Here is a 15,760-nt window from a genome sequence, read left to right as displayed (position 1 = left end):
GTTTATATTTATTATACTGTGCTTACCCGCCCCTTACGATGGGCTTTCCAGGCCAAGAAAGTGTGCTGACCAAGGTCATATCCCTTCTCTGTCTAGAGAACACACAGTCCACTCACTCCTGCCCAAGGGACAGATGGAGTCAGGGCCCAAGACTTCAAGGAAGGCAAAAGCCACAGTCATAGCTATAAAGAAGACCCAAGTGAGCCCTTTCATTGTAGAGAGAAACAGGCACTGACAGAGGTAGAAGGATTCAGCATGTCAACGCTGAAGCATCAACAAACACTCATTATGCTCAAAGTAAGGATGCTCATAACACAATCATTTTTATCAAAAAGCATTTGAGACTTCCCTGGTGGTCCAGTGGTTAGGACTCCATGCTTCCACTGCCGGGGGCTCGGGTTTGATCCCTAGTCGGGGAACTAGATCCCGCATGCTGCAACTGAAAGATCCTGCATGCTGCACCGAAGATCCCAAGTGCTGCAACTAAGACCTGGTGCAGCCAAATAAATAAATAAATAAATATATTCTTTTAAAAAAGACATTAAAAAAAAAAGAATGCAGTTCTGATGTATGCTACAACATGGATGAACATTGAAGACATTATGCTAACTGAAATAAGCCAGCCATAAAAAACAAATACTGTATGATTCTACTTATTTGTGATACCTAGAGTAGTCAAATGCATAGATAGAAGATAGAACAATGGTTACCAGGGACTGGGGCAGGGAGACTGGGGAGTTAGTGTTCAATGGGTAGAGAATTCCAATATGGGATGATGAAAAAGTTCTGGAGATGGATGGCGGTGTGGGTTGCAGAAGAATGTGAGGGTACTTAATGCCACTGAACTGTACACTTAAAAATTATTAAAATGCTAAGTTTTATGCTACATATATTTTACAATAACTTAAAAAAAAAAGTGTTAAGAGAGCTTAATGCTTGAATACAAACTCTACCACTGAGAAAGTTCAGGAAGATAAGCTGTTACTTCATCAAGTAAGTTTGGCAAGTAAAATGCTGCTCTGTACTTGTTTGAAATCCCACCGCCCAATGAGACTTTTCACTGTGATATTGTGATTTATAATAAATATATATTTGGCCTTCATCTCCATTCCTGGCACAGAATTCCTAAATCTCTTGAAATTTCCTAAGCGGAAAGATCAATAAAGATATCTTGATATTCATAACAAACTCTGGTCAACCACACCCAAGTTTATGTTAACCTAGTGACTTTTGGAAAGCACCTAAGGATGGAGCCTGGTTGCCAGGGAAACTAACCAGGTGATTGGAGGTTGGAACTTTCATCCCACCCCCTTGACCTCTGGGGAGGGCAGAGGGGCTGGAGGTTGAATCAATCGCCAGAGATTTAATAGATCCCATCTGTGTAAAGCAGCCTCCATAAAAATTCTAAAGGAGAGGTTTGGAAAGCTTCATTCACATGTTCATTTGCATAATGTACATTTCTTGAATGATAACTATGCACATGACACTTTGTATACTAGTTATGTGGGGAATACAGACACATATAAGACATCTTCCCCAAGGGGACTACAGCAGCTAACCTGAGAGGTAATAAACATGAATAATCATAGTACAAGGAAGATGTTAAGTGGTCAAGCTAAGGTTGAGATAAAGCCTTATAGGAGTTCAGAGATGAGAAAGCTCATTTCCAATGGGGCAATCAGAAAAGGCTTCATGGAGGAGGTTCAGGGCTGAAGGAGAATGGTCAATTCAAAAATGTTCAGGATCTAGCTATAAGGGGTGGGCTGGGGCAAGCTTTCTGGGTGAGGGCACAATGTGGGCCAAAGCAGGATCTGTAAATGTTTGGAGTGCGTGACCCCTTAAGCTCCTCAGGACAGTGGCCATGCTGATCTAGCCGGTTCACTGCCCTATCCCCAGTGTCTGGCCTGGGCTGGCACACAAGGTACTCAGCAGAAATATGTTGCTTTGAACATTGAGTGGTTCAGTATGGCTGGAGCAGAGGGAGCTTTCTGAGAGGCAACAGGGAGGAGGATAATGTCTTAGTTATCCACTGCTGTGCAACAAATTACCCAAAACTTAGTGGCTTAATTCAGCAAGAAACATTCATTATCTCTCACATTTGCTGTGGATCAGGAATTCGAGAATGGCTTGGCTGGCCAGTCCTGGCTTGAAGTCTCAAGCATTGTGGTCATGCATGGGCAGGGGCTGCAGTCAAGAAGGCTTGACTAAGGCTGGGGCATCCCCTTCCACGGGGCTCACTCATTCACCTGGCCAGCTGGTGCTGGCTTTGATGGTGGGAGACCTCCTTTCCTTCCCGCAGGGGTCCTCCACAGAGCTGCATAAGTGTCCTAAAGACATGGTGACTGACGTCCTCCAGAGTGAGCGGTCCGAGAGGAAGGAACCAGGAGGAAGCTATAACTTTTTATGTGCTGGCCTCCAAAGTCAGAGCACCGCTTCTGCCACATTCTATGCAGTAGAAGCAAGTCGCTAAGTCTGGCCTGCATTCAAGGGGAGAAGAATGAGGCTTCACCTTTGAAAGGGAAAAGTGTCTAAGAATTTTTGGACATATTTTTAAGTAACCACAGATAATGAGGATGGGAAAGTTTGTCTGTTCAGAAGTCATGGGCTCTCCGAGCTGAGTGGGACTCCAAGGGACCCAGCCTCCCATGGGGATCCAGCAGTCCTGCCCCCATGTCATCTATTTAGGGGACCATGAACCCTGGCAGTAGTTGAGGCAGTATAAGTACACAACCCAGTGAAGACACAGCACCGCTTGCTGTGGATGGAGGAATCAGAAGTGGCTTGGACCAGGGCAGAAGGTGCTCATCATCTGGTGAACACATAACCCGAGGACATGAACCTCTTCCCCCGAGTAGAGTCAGGGAAGGGCTGCCAGGGGTGGCATATGAGCTGCATTCTTCCAAAGCTTTTATTGAGCCCACAAGTGTGGTGCTGGGGGTATCCGTGGAAGGTTGACTGCACATGGCCTGACTGCTCAGATAGCATGGGAAGCTGCTCCTGGGATCCGAGGCCTAGAGGAACCTCTACCCACCAAAAGGAGTCTACTCTCCTCTCTGCTCCTACTTCTCTGAACATGCCCGCCCTGCATGTGCCTTGCCATTTCTCAGCTTCCTGACTGCATCTTTGAGAGACCCTGGAAGGCCCTCCCTTGCCTCTTTCCCACCAGTTGACTCTCAGGTGAAGCTTCAGGATTAGCTCAGTGAAAGGATGAGTCTGGGGAACTCCTACTGTCCCTCAGGAAGCAGCAAATGCCACCTCTAGGCCTTTTCCTTTTGCCACCCAAGACTGGTGAGCAACCCTGCCCACCTCCACCTTCCCATGTGTGCGCCAGGACCCCAGGGCAGGCTTCTCAGGGCCTGAGTGGACTCTAGCTGTGGGGATTATAGTATATATTTTTAAAAGTCAGTGCTGGGCATATAGGACACCAAGTAACTCTTCCTTTTGATACTTTGGTTGTGAATTTCTGGGATTTGGCTGTGTGACCTTGGACAAGTTATGTAGCTTCTCTGAGCCTTCAGTTCCTTAACTGTCAGAAGGGGAACAGATACCAGCCTCACTGTGAGAATTAAAGGAGATTATGTGTGTGAAACTTTGAGCTTTTCCTAGAACTCAGTAAGGGTTGGGGAAATGGGGCATTTCTGTCCTGTCTTGCTTGCAGGGCTGGTGTGAAGATTGGAAACAGGTGTCGTGGGTGCTGGACCAAGGAGGGCTGTGACTGTCCTGTATCCTTTTCAGGTAAATCACTACCTGTCCTCTGTGAACTTGGGGAAATGGAGGGAAGGTGTGGAGGAGAGAGGATGAGTCCCCAGGCTGTGCATTCACACATCACTTTCTTGTTATTCTTACAACCAGGGCAGTGGGAATTGTTATCCCTTTCACACTTTCAGCCCCTGAAGCTCAGAGACTCCTGACCTGCCAGCAGGGCTCTTTCAAGCCTCAGCCCAGATCAGCCAGGAGCTGGAGCTGGACACCACAGTGACACCCCTGACCGGGGAGGAAAGAGGAAGATGGGAAAAAGACAGTAGGGGCTGTGATCAGAAAGACACCTGCACGTCAAGGGGAAAATTAACATTTGAGAGAGAGCCTGGCAGGCTGGTTGCAAGAAGCCTGGAGTAGGGAATTCCCTGGTGGTCCAGTGGTTAGGACTCCACGCTTCCACAGCAGGGGGCATGGGTTTGATCCCTGGTCGGGCAACTGAGATCCTGCAAGCTGCGTGGCAAAGCCAAAAAAAAAAGAAAGAAAGAAAAGAAAAAGACTGGAGTAGAGAAGTCTCAAAACTGGAAGGAACCACAGGGAACAGTGGGGCCAGCACAACTGATTTACAGATGAGGAATCTGGGCCGCAGAGAGGGATGGTGGCAACAGCAGGACTGGAAAGCAGGCTTCCCAACTCCCAGTGTGTTCATTCCGGAGGGTGCTGAGGGTGAGCTGCATCTTCTGGGCTGTGGCTGAGGGCCAGAGGGGAGGTCAACGGGCAGCCTAGACCTTCAAAGGGAACAGGAAGTCTTCAGGGAGATCAAAGTTACTAGAGAGCTGGGAATTAAGACAAACTGAATTATCTCCCTGATTCACTTTCAGACTTCTCACCTCCGGGAAGGTCATGTCTTGACCACTTTTCTGTCATAAAAATTGTCCTCCTTGTCAGCTGGCTAATAAAAGCAATAGAAAACTTTGAGTTGCTGTTCTCCCCACTGCTGGCTGTTCTTCGCATTGCTGGCTCTCTCCACTGCCTTCCTCTACTCTGGCTGTCAGATGTCAAAGCCTTACACATACACACACTCAGTGGCTCCCCATTGTTTACTGAGTCAAAACCACATGCTCTTGTCTGTCTTTTAATTCCCATCCCAGCCTGAGCACAGTTCAACTCATCGGCCTCCTCTCTTGCCATTCTGCCCCCAAAGTCTCTCTGCTCCCTTGCAGCTTCCCAAAAGAGCCTAGCATTTTCACACTGCCCTGTTTTATCTGCTGGGATGCCCTTTTCCCCCTTTCCCTCTTCTGCCTTTAAAATCTTATCTTTTAGGCCCATTTCCTAGGGCTCCTCCTCTCTGAGACTCTGCTTGACCCCTGCCACCATCCATCCCCAGCAGAAGTAATCACTTTCTCCTCTCCACTCCCACAGCAGAGAAAGCTGGTTATTTCTCAACCACATCATTTATCAAACTCTGACTTGCACTGTACAGTACTGGCTTTCCACTCCAACATTTTATTATGAAATATTTCACATGTACAGCAAAGCTGAGAGAATTTTCCAGTTAACTCCCATTTCTCTGACATCTTGTTTCTACCGTTAACACTTTATCATCCTTGTTTTATCACATATCTGTCCATCTCTCCATGCTGCTATCCATCTATTTTTAAAAATAAATTTATTTATTTTATTTTATTTATATTTGGCTGCATTGGGTCTTCGTTGCTGCATGCGAGCTTTCTCTAGCTGCGGCGAGCAGGGGCTACTCTTTGTTGCGGTGCGTGGGCTTCTCATTGTGGTGGCTTCTCTTGTTGTGAAGCATGGGCTCTAGGCATGCAAGCTTCAATAGTTGCGGCACGCAGGCTCAGTAGTTGTGGCTCGCGGGCTCTAGAGCACAGGCTCAGTAGTTGTGGCACACGGGATTAGTTGCTCTGCAGCATGTGAGATCTTCCCGGACCAGGGCTCAAACCCGTGTCCCCTGCATTGGCAGGCGGATTCTTAACCACTGCGCCACCAGGGAAGCCCTGCTATCCATCTATTAATCCATATTATTTTTGATACATTTCAAAGTAAATTCTAGACATCAGTACACTTCTCCCTAAATACCCCTAGAAGTATACCATTAATCAGAGTTCAATTGTTTTTTACAATTTTTTTTCTATTTTGATGTGAAATTTATATACAATGAAATACACAAATCTTAAGTGAACAATTACTGAATTTGGACATGTGCATACACCTGTGCAATCTGACCCCTATCAACATATAGCATACGATCATCACTCAGAATGTTCCCTCCTGCCCCTTCCCAGCAACCTCCTGCCCTGCCTCTGTCCTAGGCAACCACTCTTCTGATGGTTTTTCCTGTCTTGGAACTTCATATAAATGACATCATAGAATATGTACTCTTGGGTAAGACTTCTTCCACTCAGCGTGTTTTTGAGATTCAGATAGGTTACATAAAATCAGTTGTTTGTTCCTCTTTATTGCTGAGTAGTATTCCATTGTATGGATGTACTATAATTTTTGTTTATCTATGCATCTGTTGATGAATGCCTGGGCTATTTCCAGTTTGGGGCTATTAAGAATATAGTTGCCATAAACATTTTTTTTTATTAATTTATTTTATTTTTGGCTGTCCTGGGTCTTCATTGTGGTGCATGGGCTTCTCATTGCGGTGGCTTCTCTTGTTGAGGAGTGTGGGCTCTAGGCGCGTGGGCTTCAGTAGTTGTGGCCCTTGGGCTCAGTAGCTATGGCTCGTGGGCTCTAGAGCGCAGGCTCAGTAGCTGTGGTGCACGGGCTTAGTTGCTCCGCGGCATGTGGGAATCTTCCCGGACCAGGGCTCGAACCGGTGTCCCCTGCGTTGGCAGGCGGATTCTTAACCACTGAGCCACCAGGGAAGTCCTGCCATAAACATTCTTGAAGAAATCTTTGTGTGAATGTATGTTTTAATTTGGGGAGGGGTAAGTACTAGGAGTGGAATTAAGTTTGTCTTTTTCTTCCTCTAGATTGTGAGCTTTTTTTAAAAAAAAATTTTATTTATTTATTTATTTATTTATTTTTAGCTGTGTTGGGTCTTCGTTTCTGTGCGAGGGCTTTCTCTAGCTGTGGCAAGCGGGAGCCACTCTTCATCGTGGTGAGCGGGCTTCTCACTGTCGCGGCCTCTCTTGTTGTGGAGCACAAGCTCCAGACGCGCAGGCTCAGTAGTTGTGGCACATGGGCTTAGTTGCTCCGTGGCATGTGGGATCTTCCCGGACCAGGGCCAGGGCTCGAACCCATGTCCCCTGCATTAGCAGGCAGATTCTCAACCACTGCGCCACCAGGGAAGCCCCAGATTGTGAGCTTTTTGAGGGCTGATGTATTTAGTCTCTACCTATAGGCTAGTCTTTAGCCTCCACCATAGTGCCTTGGTACGTGGTAGTCTCAGCAGATGTTTGTTGAAATGAAACATAATTCAAGCACAACCTAATTTTCCTATATTCTGTATAATATGTACCTCTCATTTAGCACTCTATGGGCCCAGTAAGATGAGCATTGTTTCTTAATCTTCCCAATGAGCCTCTAAGGTAAGAATTAGGAACCAGAGGCTGAAAGAAGTTAGGTGAGCTGTTGGAGGTCACAGAGCAGGTGAGGGGAAGAGACAGAGACAGAATTTGCAAGAGACACTGTTTTTTTGTTTTGTTTTGTTTTGTTTTATAATTTTTTAAAAAATATTTATTTATTTAGGCTGCGCCGGGTCTTAGTTGCAGCACGCAGACTCTTAGTTGTGGCATGCATGTGGGATCTAGTTCCCTGACCAGGGACTGAACCCAGGCCCCCTGCATTGGGAGTGTGGAGTCTTACCCACTGGATTACCAGGGAAGTCCTGAAACAGACACTGTTTGTGTAAAGCCCCTGCATAGAGGAATCTCTGTGCCACTTTACTTCTCTGAGGGTCTCAGCTCCTTTAGCTGAAACCCTTGGAGTTACTGTTCCAGTTCACCTTTATCTGCTCTTAGGGGATGGGCAATGTTGGCTATCTCCTTTCCCTCCATTCGACATGAATGATTGTTTTCTAGTGGAACTCCAGATCTCGCTTACCTTGATAGAGATCAACACTGCACCCCTCCAGAAGGGAGGGATATAGTTGACAACAAAATGCTGAGTGTCAACAGGTAACTGTGGAAGGAGAGGTGGAATGGAAAATACACCACTGTGCAGTCATCATAGGAAAGGTTGGTTTAGGCAAGAATCATCAATGGATGACGAATCTGGGGAATAACTTTGATGAGGAGCAGGATCTGAGCATGTGGTAAAGCATCTCTCCACAGATTGCATATTAGTTGCAAGGGAAAAAATAGTAACAGTACACTGGAGAAATCAGAACACACCTTGTCTCAATGATCAAAATTAACATCACCAGTGACGGGCAGATGGCCACGGCATGCCTCCTAGTATGATATTCTGAGGACATGCCATTGTTCATGCAGTATTCTGACTGGGATGTATTGATATAAGCTGAATCTAACCACAAGAAAACATCAGACTCCCCAGATGAGATACATTCTAATTAAAAAAAAGGGGGAATTTTGAAGAATTTGTATTCTTCAAAAATGTTAATGTCATAAAAAAACATACACATATACACACACACAAAGGCTGTGAAAATATTCCACATTAAAGGAAACTAAAGAGACATGACAACGAAATGTGACGTTTGATCCTGGACTGGGTCCTGTTTTGGAGGAAGAAAAAAAATACTTTAAGGGACATTACTGGGTCAATTGACAAAACTGGAATATGAACGGTAGATTAGATAGAACTGAGTCAATGTAAATTTACTGAGGTTGGGACTTCCCTGGTAGTGCAGTAGTAGTTAAGACTCTGCGCTCCCAATGCAGGGGGCCTGGGTTCGATCCCTGGTCAGGGAACTAGATCCTGCATTCACGCCGCAACTAAGAGTGCACATGCCACAACTAAGAAGTCCACATGCCACAACTAAGAAGCCTGCATGCCACAAATATGAGCCCGCATGCCGCAACTAAAAATAATAAATAAATAAATAAATTTGCTGAGGTTGAAATCTGTATTGTGGTTATAAGAAATAGCATCATTAGGAACACATGCTGAACTATTTAGGGGTAAAAAGCTATGATGCATGTGATCTACACTCAAACTCCAAATATATTATTTGTGTGTGGTGTGTGTGTGTGCAGCACATAATCAAGCAACTGGGAAAAATCTGAAAAAGAGGTGAATTTTGGTAAAGGGTACATGAGAGTGCTATGCACTATTTTTATCCTTGCAACTTCGTATGTTTGAAATTATTTCCAAATAAAAATTTTAGAAAATGCTCCCCCGCAAAGTCCCTGGAATCCTAATTCAATCAGTGTGGACTGTGCCCACAGGAATTCCATGAACGTGGGCAGCTCTTTCCTAAATATAAGTTAGTTTGTCCCAACCTGCCAAATCTTTGATCCCAAGCTAAGTGAAGAAGTGCCATGGAGCTAAGGCAGGCATCTTTTAAAAGAATCCCTTCATCTTTGTCTCCTCTCGGAACATCTTTCTAGAGCAGACTCTCACCAGAGCCTTGTTAAATTGGCCAAATCTGCTTTCTGGCTTCAGAGTGACGGATGGTGAGCTCTGAATAGAGGGTCTGAAGTCTGGGTCCTGCCTCCTCCTCTCCTGCTGATCTGGTGCATGATGTTGGCCTCTTATCTGTGGGTGAAGGATTTGGACCAGAGCACAGGTTGCAAATTGGCAACCCAAGAGCCACTGGTCTAGAGCTGTGTTTGGCCTAGACAGTATTTTCAAAAAGGCTTAATTAGTTGTCGACACTCAACACCCAGGATACTGTACATAAACGTTTGGCTCCAGTGTGACCACACTGGGCCCACATTTCCAGGAACTGGCTGGAGTTGGGGTCAGCGCCCTCCTGCTCCTCACGGCCCCCACCCCACTCTTTTATATTGTGACTAATCAATTTCCTCATTTTCAACTTCTGCTGGGCCTTTGGACTGGAAGATCTCTAAGGGCCTTCCAGTTCACATCTTCTCTGACCATGGCTTATCTCTTTAGGGGCTTCAGATGCTGAACAAGAGGTTGGATGGAGTGAAGAGTGAGGTGAAGAAGCAATAACAGAACCAGGATGAGAGTTGTCTCAAGCATATTGAGACAAAGGGCCAGATTCTGGTTCAACATGGTGATATATCCAGTGGAGCTCTAGATGGGATGTGATGCTTGGAGTCAGAGTTGGGGAGAAGCTAGGAGGTTTTATTGAGACTGAGGGTTCAGAATGGAAAATGGAAGAAGAATTGGGGGAAAGCCAGGTGTCTGCTGAGCTGGCCAAGTGCCTGGAACTGAGGGCATTACTCTGAGCAGTCACAGTGATAGGGTCACAGTTGAGAGCAGTTTTGACTTGTAGCCAGGAAGTGGATCCTGGAGAGAAAAAGGAAAGAGGAAACAAAATAATCAAGGTGTAGTGGAAAGAGCACTGAGCAAGGAATCAAAGGATGGGGCTTCTAGTTCCAGATCTACCACTTACTAAGTGTTTGATGGTGGGCATATCACTCCACATCCCTGCATCTGTTTCCTCAGTTTCCAAATAGGGATGATAATACTAGCCCTGCCTATCTCAGAGTTATAGAAAGCTTAACTGTAATACCAGAGAGCAAATCATTTAGCAACCAGGGAAGTACCATCCCAATGTGAGATGAAATTCAGAAGGTGTAATACAGTCTTAGAATGTCAGGGCTCGAAGGGCCCTTTGAACATCTGCAACCCTCTCATTTCACAAACGATGAATTTGAGACCCCAAGAGGAGAAATTACACAGCAACTGTAGGGCAGAGGTGGGCACAGTGCTCCATTAGTTTCAGAGTAAAATCCCCTTTGTGCTCCCTCTAGGTGTAGGTAAATGAAACTCACCAAAGGAAGAGCGAGCGAGGACCTAGCTAGGGGGACTTTGTGTTCAGGGAATACCCCAAAGTTGCGTGTTGTATCACATGCACTCAAAAGGAACAGGCCCTTGTAATTACTCCAGAGGTCACAGGAACAAGGAAACACTTAGTGAACCTTGAAAGAAGTAGTCTTATTTCAAGGGAGAGGAAGTCCCACCCTGTACATTACCCAGCATGCAAGTGAGTGAAGAGAGAGGTGAGGCCATCTTGTTCTACTTCCCCTGATAGAGATGAGCAACCTGAGGCCCAGGGATGGGAAATGGCTTGCCCAAGGCCATACAGCTTGTTCCTGGCAGAGCTGGGACTGTAACGGGGTTTCTCAATTTGAAGTCCAGGGCTTTTACTCCATGTGCCATTTGGGGTTGCATTTCACTGCAAATGGCAGAGACCAATGGTGGCTAACACCAATGGAGATTTATTGACTAATGATGACTTTAAGAGATAGGGGTTACTTTTCTCACTTCATAGGAAGTCCGGAGGTGGGCAGTCAAAGATTAGTGTAGCTGCTGGAAGATGTTAAGGACCTAGTCTCCTCCTATCTTCCTATTTTCACCCTCAGCCCATAGCCCATAGCTTTTGTCTTTATTGTCATAAGATGGCTGCTTTACCTCTAGGCATTGTGTCCATATTCTGGACAGGTGGAAGAAATGCAGCTGAGTTTGTCTTTTTATAAAGGCTTACCTGAAAACTCCATATAATATATATAATACATATATAAAATATTCTATGTTACATATTAATATGTTGTATTATATATAACATGTAATATAGATTAATGAGTATATATGTATGTACATATACATGTTTTAAATATATATATATATATACACACATACATACATATGTTTGCTGAATCACTATGCTACACCATTTTAAAGATGAAAGAAGGGGTGGGGGCAAAAAGCACCCGCCTGAGAGTTGGAAAACTGGTTTAAGTCTGGATTCTGCCACTTTTTTGTGGGTCTTTGGCATGTTCCAGTTACCTCACCTGAAAAAGGTTTGGGCTAAATGACCCCAAAAGACCCTTCTGGCACTTAAGTTCTATTTCTCTATCCTATCTGAATTTGAATCCATGTAATTATATTTCCTTCTCCTCATGGAATTCTAACATAAACATCATAAATTATGATAAAAACTGGTATGTAAAAATTGTGTATTTATCTGACAAGTGTTGGTACCAAGAAATTTCAGCCAGAGATTCCTACCTTGAGAGCATCAAGATATCTCCCTATATTTTCTACTAAAAGTTGTAAAGTTTTATAACATTTTTCTATCGGGGTCTTACAATTCTGTTGTTAGGTTTATTCCTAGGTTCCATAACAATTTTATTGTTTCACTGTGATGAATGAGATTTTTTTTCTATCCCATTTTGTAATTGGTGATTATTGGTATTTAGGAAAGCTATTCTTTTTGTATATTAACTTCGTATCCAGTAACCTTGCTGAATTCTTATTAATTCTAATAGTTTGTAGATCTTCCCTAATTTTCTATGCAGAAATTCATATTACTTACAAATCAGGATAGGCAGAGAAAACAGCCTGAGGAAGGTCCTGAGAGGGGAAAGTTCAGGAAACAAAGAAGGCAGATAATGCTGGACATATTGAGAAACAAGGCAGATGATGAGGGGTAACAGAGACAGCATCATTGCACAGGATCTTGGACGCCATTTTCAGGATTGTAATGCAAAGGAAAGCTACTGAAGTAGTTTAGGTTAAAACTAGAGGGAAGGCTCTATGGTAAGCCATTGGACTCTGCCCATGTTTGTGTCCTGGCCAACATTTTGATCAAAATTTGGATGAATAGGGCTTTCCCTGGAGGTCCAGTGACTCAGATGCCACGCTTCCAATGCAGGGGGCTGGGTTCGATCCTTGGTCGGGGAACTAAGATCCCACATGCCCACGTGCCACCTGGCTCCGCCTTAAAAAAAAATTGGATGAATAAATATAAAGCAGGCTTTTCATGGGTAATAAATATATTGGATAACCCTAAAATGTCTTCTTGTGAACTTGTAGAGCTTCAAGAATATATCCTTAGACATGGGACTAGATGTTTGCTAAGATTCCCTTCCAACTCTGAGATGCTGGGGATCTATGTTTTGTTTTGTTTTTGTTTTTTTGTTTTTTTTGGCCATTCCATGTGGCTTGCAGGATCTTAGTTCCCCAACCAGGGATGGAACCCCCAGCCCCCAGCAGTGGAACCTCAGAGTCCTAACCACTGGATGGCCAGGGAATTCCCTGGGGCTCTATGTTTTCATCCTGGGTACCCTGGAACTGAAGGGAATGTTCTTTCCTATTGCAGGTGGGAAAACAGAAAGTACCTATACCTTGAGAAACAATTAGGGCAGATCTGTGTTTACACAAATAATTACCACATATGTGGTGAGTGCTGTTAATAGAGAGGTATATAAGGGGTGCAGGAGGGTGTATATGAATTGGAGGGGGTGGCGGTCCAGAAGGTTGTCAAGCTTGGCAGAGGGCTTGGAAGTAGCCGTGGCAGTACACAGGAAAGAGAACAGGGAACAGCATCCGTGTTGATGGAGATGTTTCTGAGGCAGAAGGGGCATCTGGTAGGCCTGAGAAGGGAGGAGGAAGGGAATAACTGAGATGGTTGTCTAGCTTGGGATACACAGAACATGGTGATTCTATTACATTAAGGAAGAAGTGGAGGATTCCAACACTTCTGAATCTTCCTAGCCATCTGTCTTCTAAGGATTTCAAAGCCAATTCTATTCATAAAGCCTGGGACAGGCCTAGGGGCTGGTTATTCCAGGCAGCAGGGAGAAGGAGCAAAGTAACTTTTTTAGCTCCCACCTGTGTGTTTTTCTTCAATAGTAAGTTCATGCTTAGACCAAGTCAGTGGGCTTTGGTGTGAAGTAATGCTAATTTCACCAGACAGGAAACCTATCTTTTTTATCTTTGTACATGTGCCCCTCACTGTGTGGCCCTTCCTGATGTGCAAGTACTCAGTCAACATCTGTTGGATGAATGAATTCAGGCTTGCAATGGTAGTTCTCCTACTTTGGAGTCTGGGTAAGGTGAGAGGGGGAAATCTCTGGGTTTGGGCCAAGACACCTGTCTTATTAATTGGTGTGTGATCCAGATCAGTCATTTCAGTTTTCTGTGATTGGTTTAAAGTCCTTTCCAGGGCTCCAAATTCGCAGTGCTATCCCTTTTCCACTTATCCTTTACTTTCTTTAATTTTATTAAGTACAGTTGATATGCAATATTATGTTAGTTTCAAGTGTACAACATAGTAAGTCAATATTTATTTATTTATTTATTTATGGCCGCACCCCAACGCTTGTGGGATCTTAGTTCCCTGACCAGGGATTGAACCCGTGTCCTCAGCAGTGAAAGTGTAGAGTCCTAACCACTGGACCACCAGAGAATTCACAGTGATTCAACATTTAAATACATTACAAAATGATCACCACAATGTCTAGTAACCATGTCACCATACAAAATTATTACAGTATTTAGTATTATCAACTATATTCCTTATGCTGTATATTACATCCCTGTGACTTACTTATAATTGGAAGTTTGTACCTCTTAACCCCCTTCACCTATTTTGCCCAACTCCTCACCCTCCTCCTCTCAAGCAACCACCAGTTAGGTAAGTCACTAAGGTTCTGTTTGTTTTCTCATCTGTAAAATGATAATAAGAACATGAATACCAACCATATAGGATTGTTGTGATGATTTAAATGAGTTATTAGGTATCACATACTTAGAGAGTGCCTGGAATATAGTGAGCATTCAATACAGTGTCAGCTATCACTTTTAACTTCTGGACCAGCGTTATCCAGCAGAAATATAACGTGAACCAAACAGTAATTCTTTTTCTGGTAGTTACATTTTATTTTTTTAATTTATTTTCTTTATTTGGCTTTATTTGGCTGTATTGGGTCTTTGTTGCTGCAAGCAGGGGCTACTCTTCGTTGCGGTGCGCGGGCTTCTCATTGCGGTGGCTTCTCTTGTTGCAGAGCACAGGCTCTAGGCGCGCGGGCTTCAGTAGTTGTGGCACGTGGGCTCAGTCGTTGTGGCTCGCGGGCTTAGCTGCTCTGCAGGGATCGAACCCGTGTCCCCTGCATTGGCAGGCGGATTCTTAACCACTGCGCCACCAGGGAAGTCCCTCTAGTAGTTACATTTAAAAAGTAGTAAAAAAGAAACATGAAATTGTTTTAAATATATTTTATTTAACCAAAGATATTCAAACCTGCAATCAATTTTGTAATGACCCAAATTGTAATCAATGATTATGAATGAGCTATCTTATATATTTTTTAACTCTCGGAAATTCGGTGTGTATTCTACACTTATAAAGTATCTCAACTTGGAACAGCCACGTCACTTGTGGCTGGTGGCAGAGCAGCCCAGGAGAAGCCCCCCAGCTGCGTCCTCATCCCGCTAGGGTTCTTTCCAGCGACCAGCTGGCCAGCGCCCCAGGCCCCGCCCCGCGCCCCTCCCAGTTTACGTCATAGAGCCACAGGCCCGGCCGCGTGTTCCCCGCCGCTCGCATCCTCCCCGCTCCAGGCACCAAGTTCTAAAAGGAAGCGACGACCAGTGCACAGAGCAGCGGAGTAGGCCAGTCTGTCCTCCCGCTGCTCTGGCGGCAGCAGGCGGGCGGGAGGCGGGCGTCTGAAGCCCCCATGCGTACCTCACCCCCAACGGCCCTCCGCTTGGCCGCTACCCCGGCGGGGTCGAGGCGGCGGGGCCGGCGCCTATTGGTCCGCCGCTGTCGTCCGCCCGCCCCCTCACCGCGCTTATTGGCCGGAGCCGCGGCGCCCGCGGGATAGGCGGTGGCGGCGTCCCACCCTCGCGCCGGCCCTCAAGAGGGCGACGAGGAAGCGGCCTCTCCCTGCGTCCCGCCCCTCGGGCTCACTCGCTGGCTCCCGGCTCCTCCCGGCTGCTCTCGGCCCTCTCCCGGCTCCCTCCGGCTCCGGCTCAGGCTCCGGCGCGGCGGCGGCGGCGGCGGGTAGGTGCAGCGGCAGGCGGGGCCCGGTCAGAGGGGTGGCCTCCCTAGTGCCCCCGGGACTGCCCGAGCCTCGCCCCGCGGCCGCCCGGGACCCCACCAGGCCCGCCCGAGGCGGGGAAGGGCGGTGGCCGCCGGCTTCGGGACGCGGGGGCGGCCGGG

Source organism: Balaenoptera musculus, chromosome 11 (assembly GCF_009873245.2).
Source record: "Balaenoptera musculus isolate JJ_BM4_2016_0621 chromosome 11, mBalMus1.pri.v3, whole genome shotgun sequence".
In the NCBI taxonomy this organism is placed as follows: Eukaryota; Metazoa; Chordata; class Mammalia; order Artiodactyla; family Balaenopteridae; genus Balaenoptera; species Balaenoptera musculus.
The sequence above is the reverse complement of the archived record's forward strand: the minus strand, read 5'-3'. Positions refer to the sequence as shown.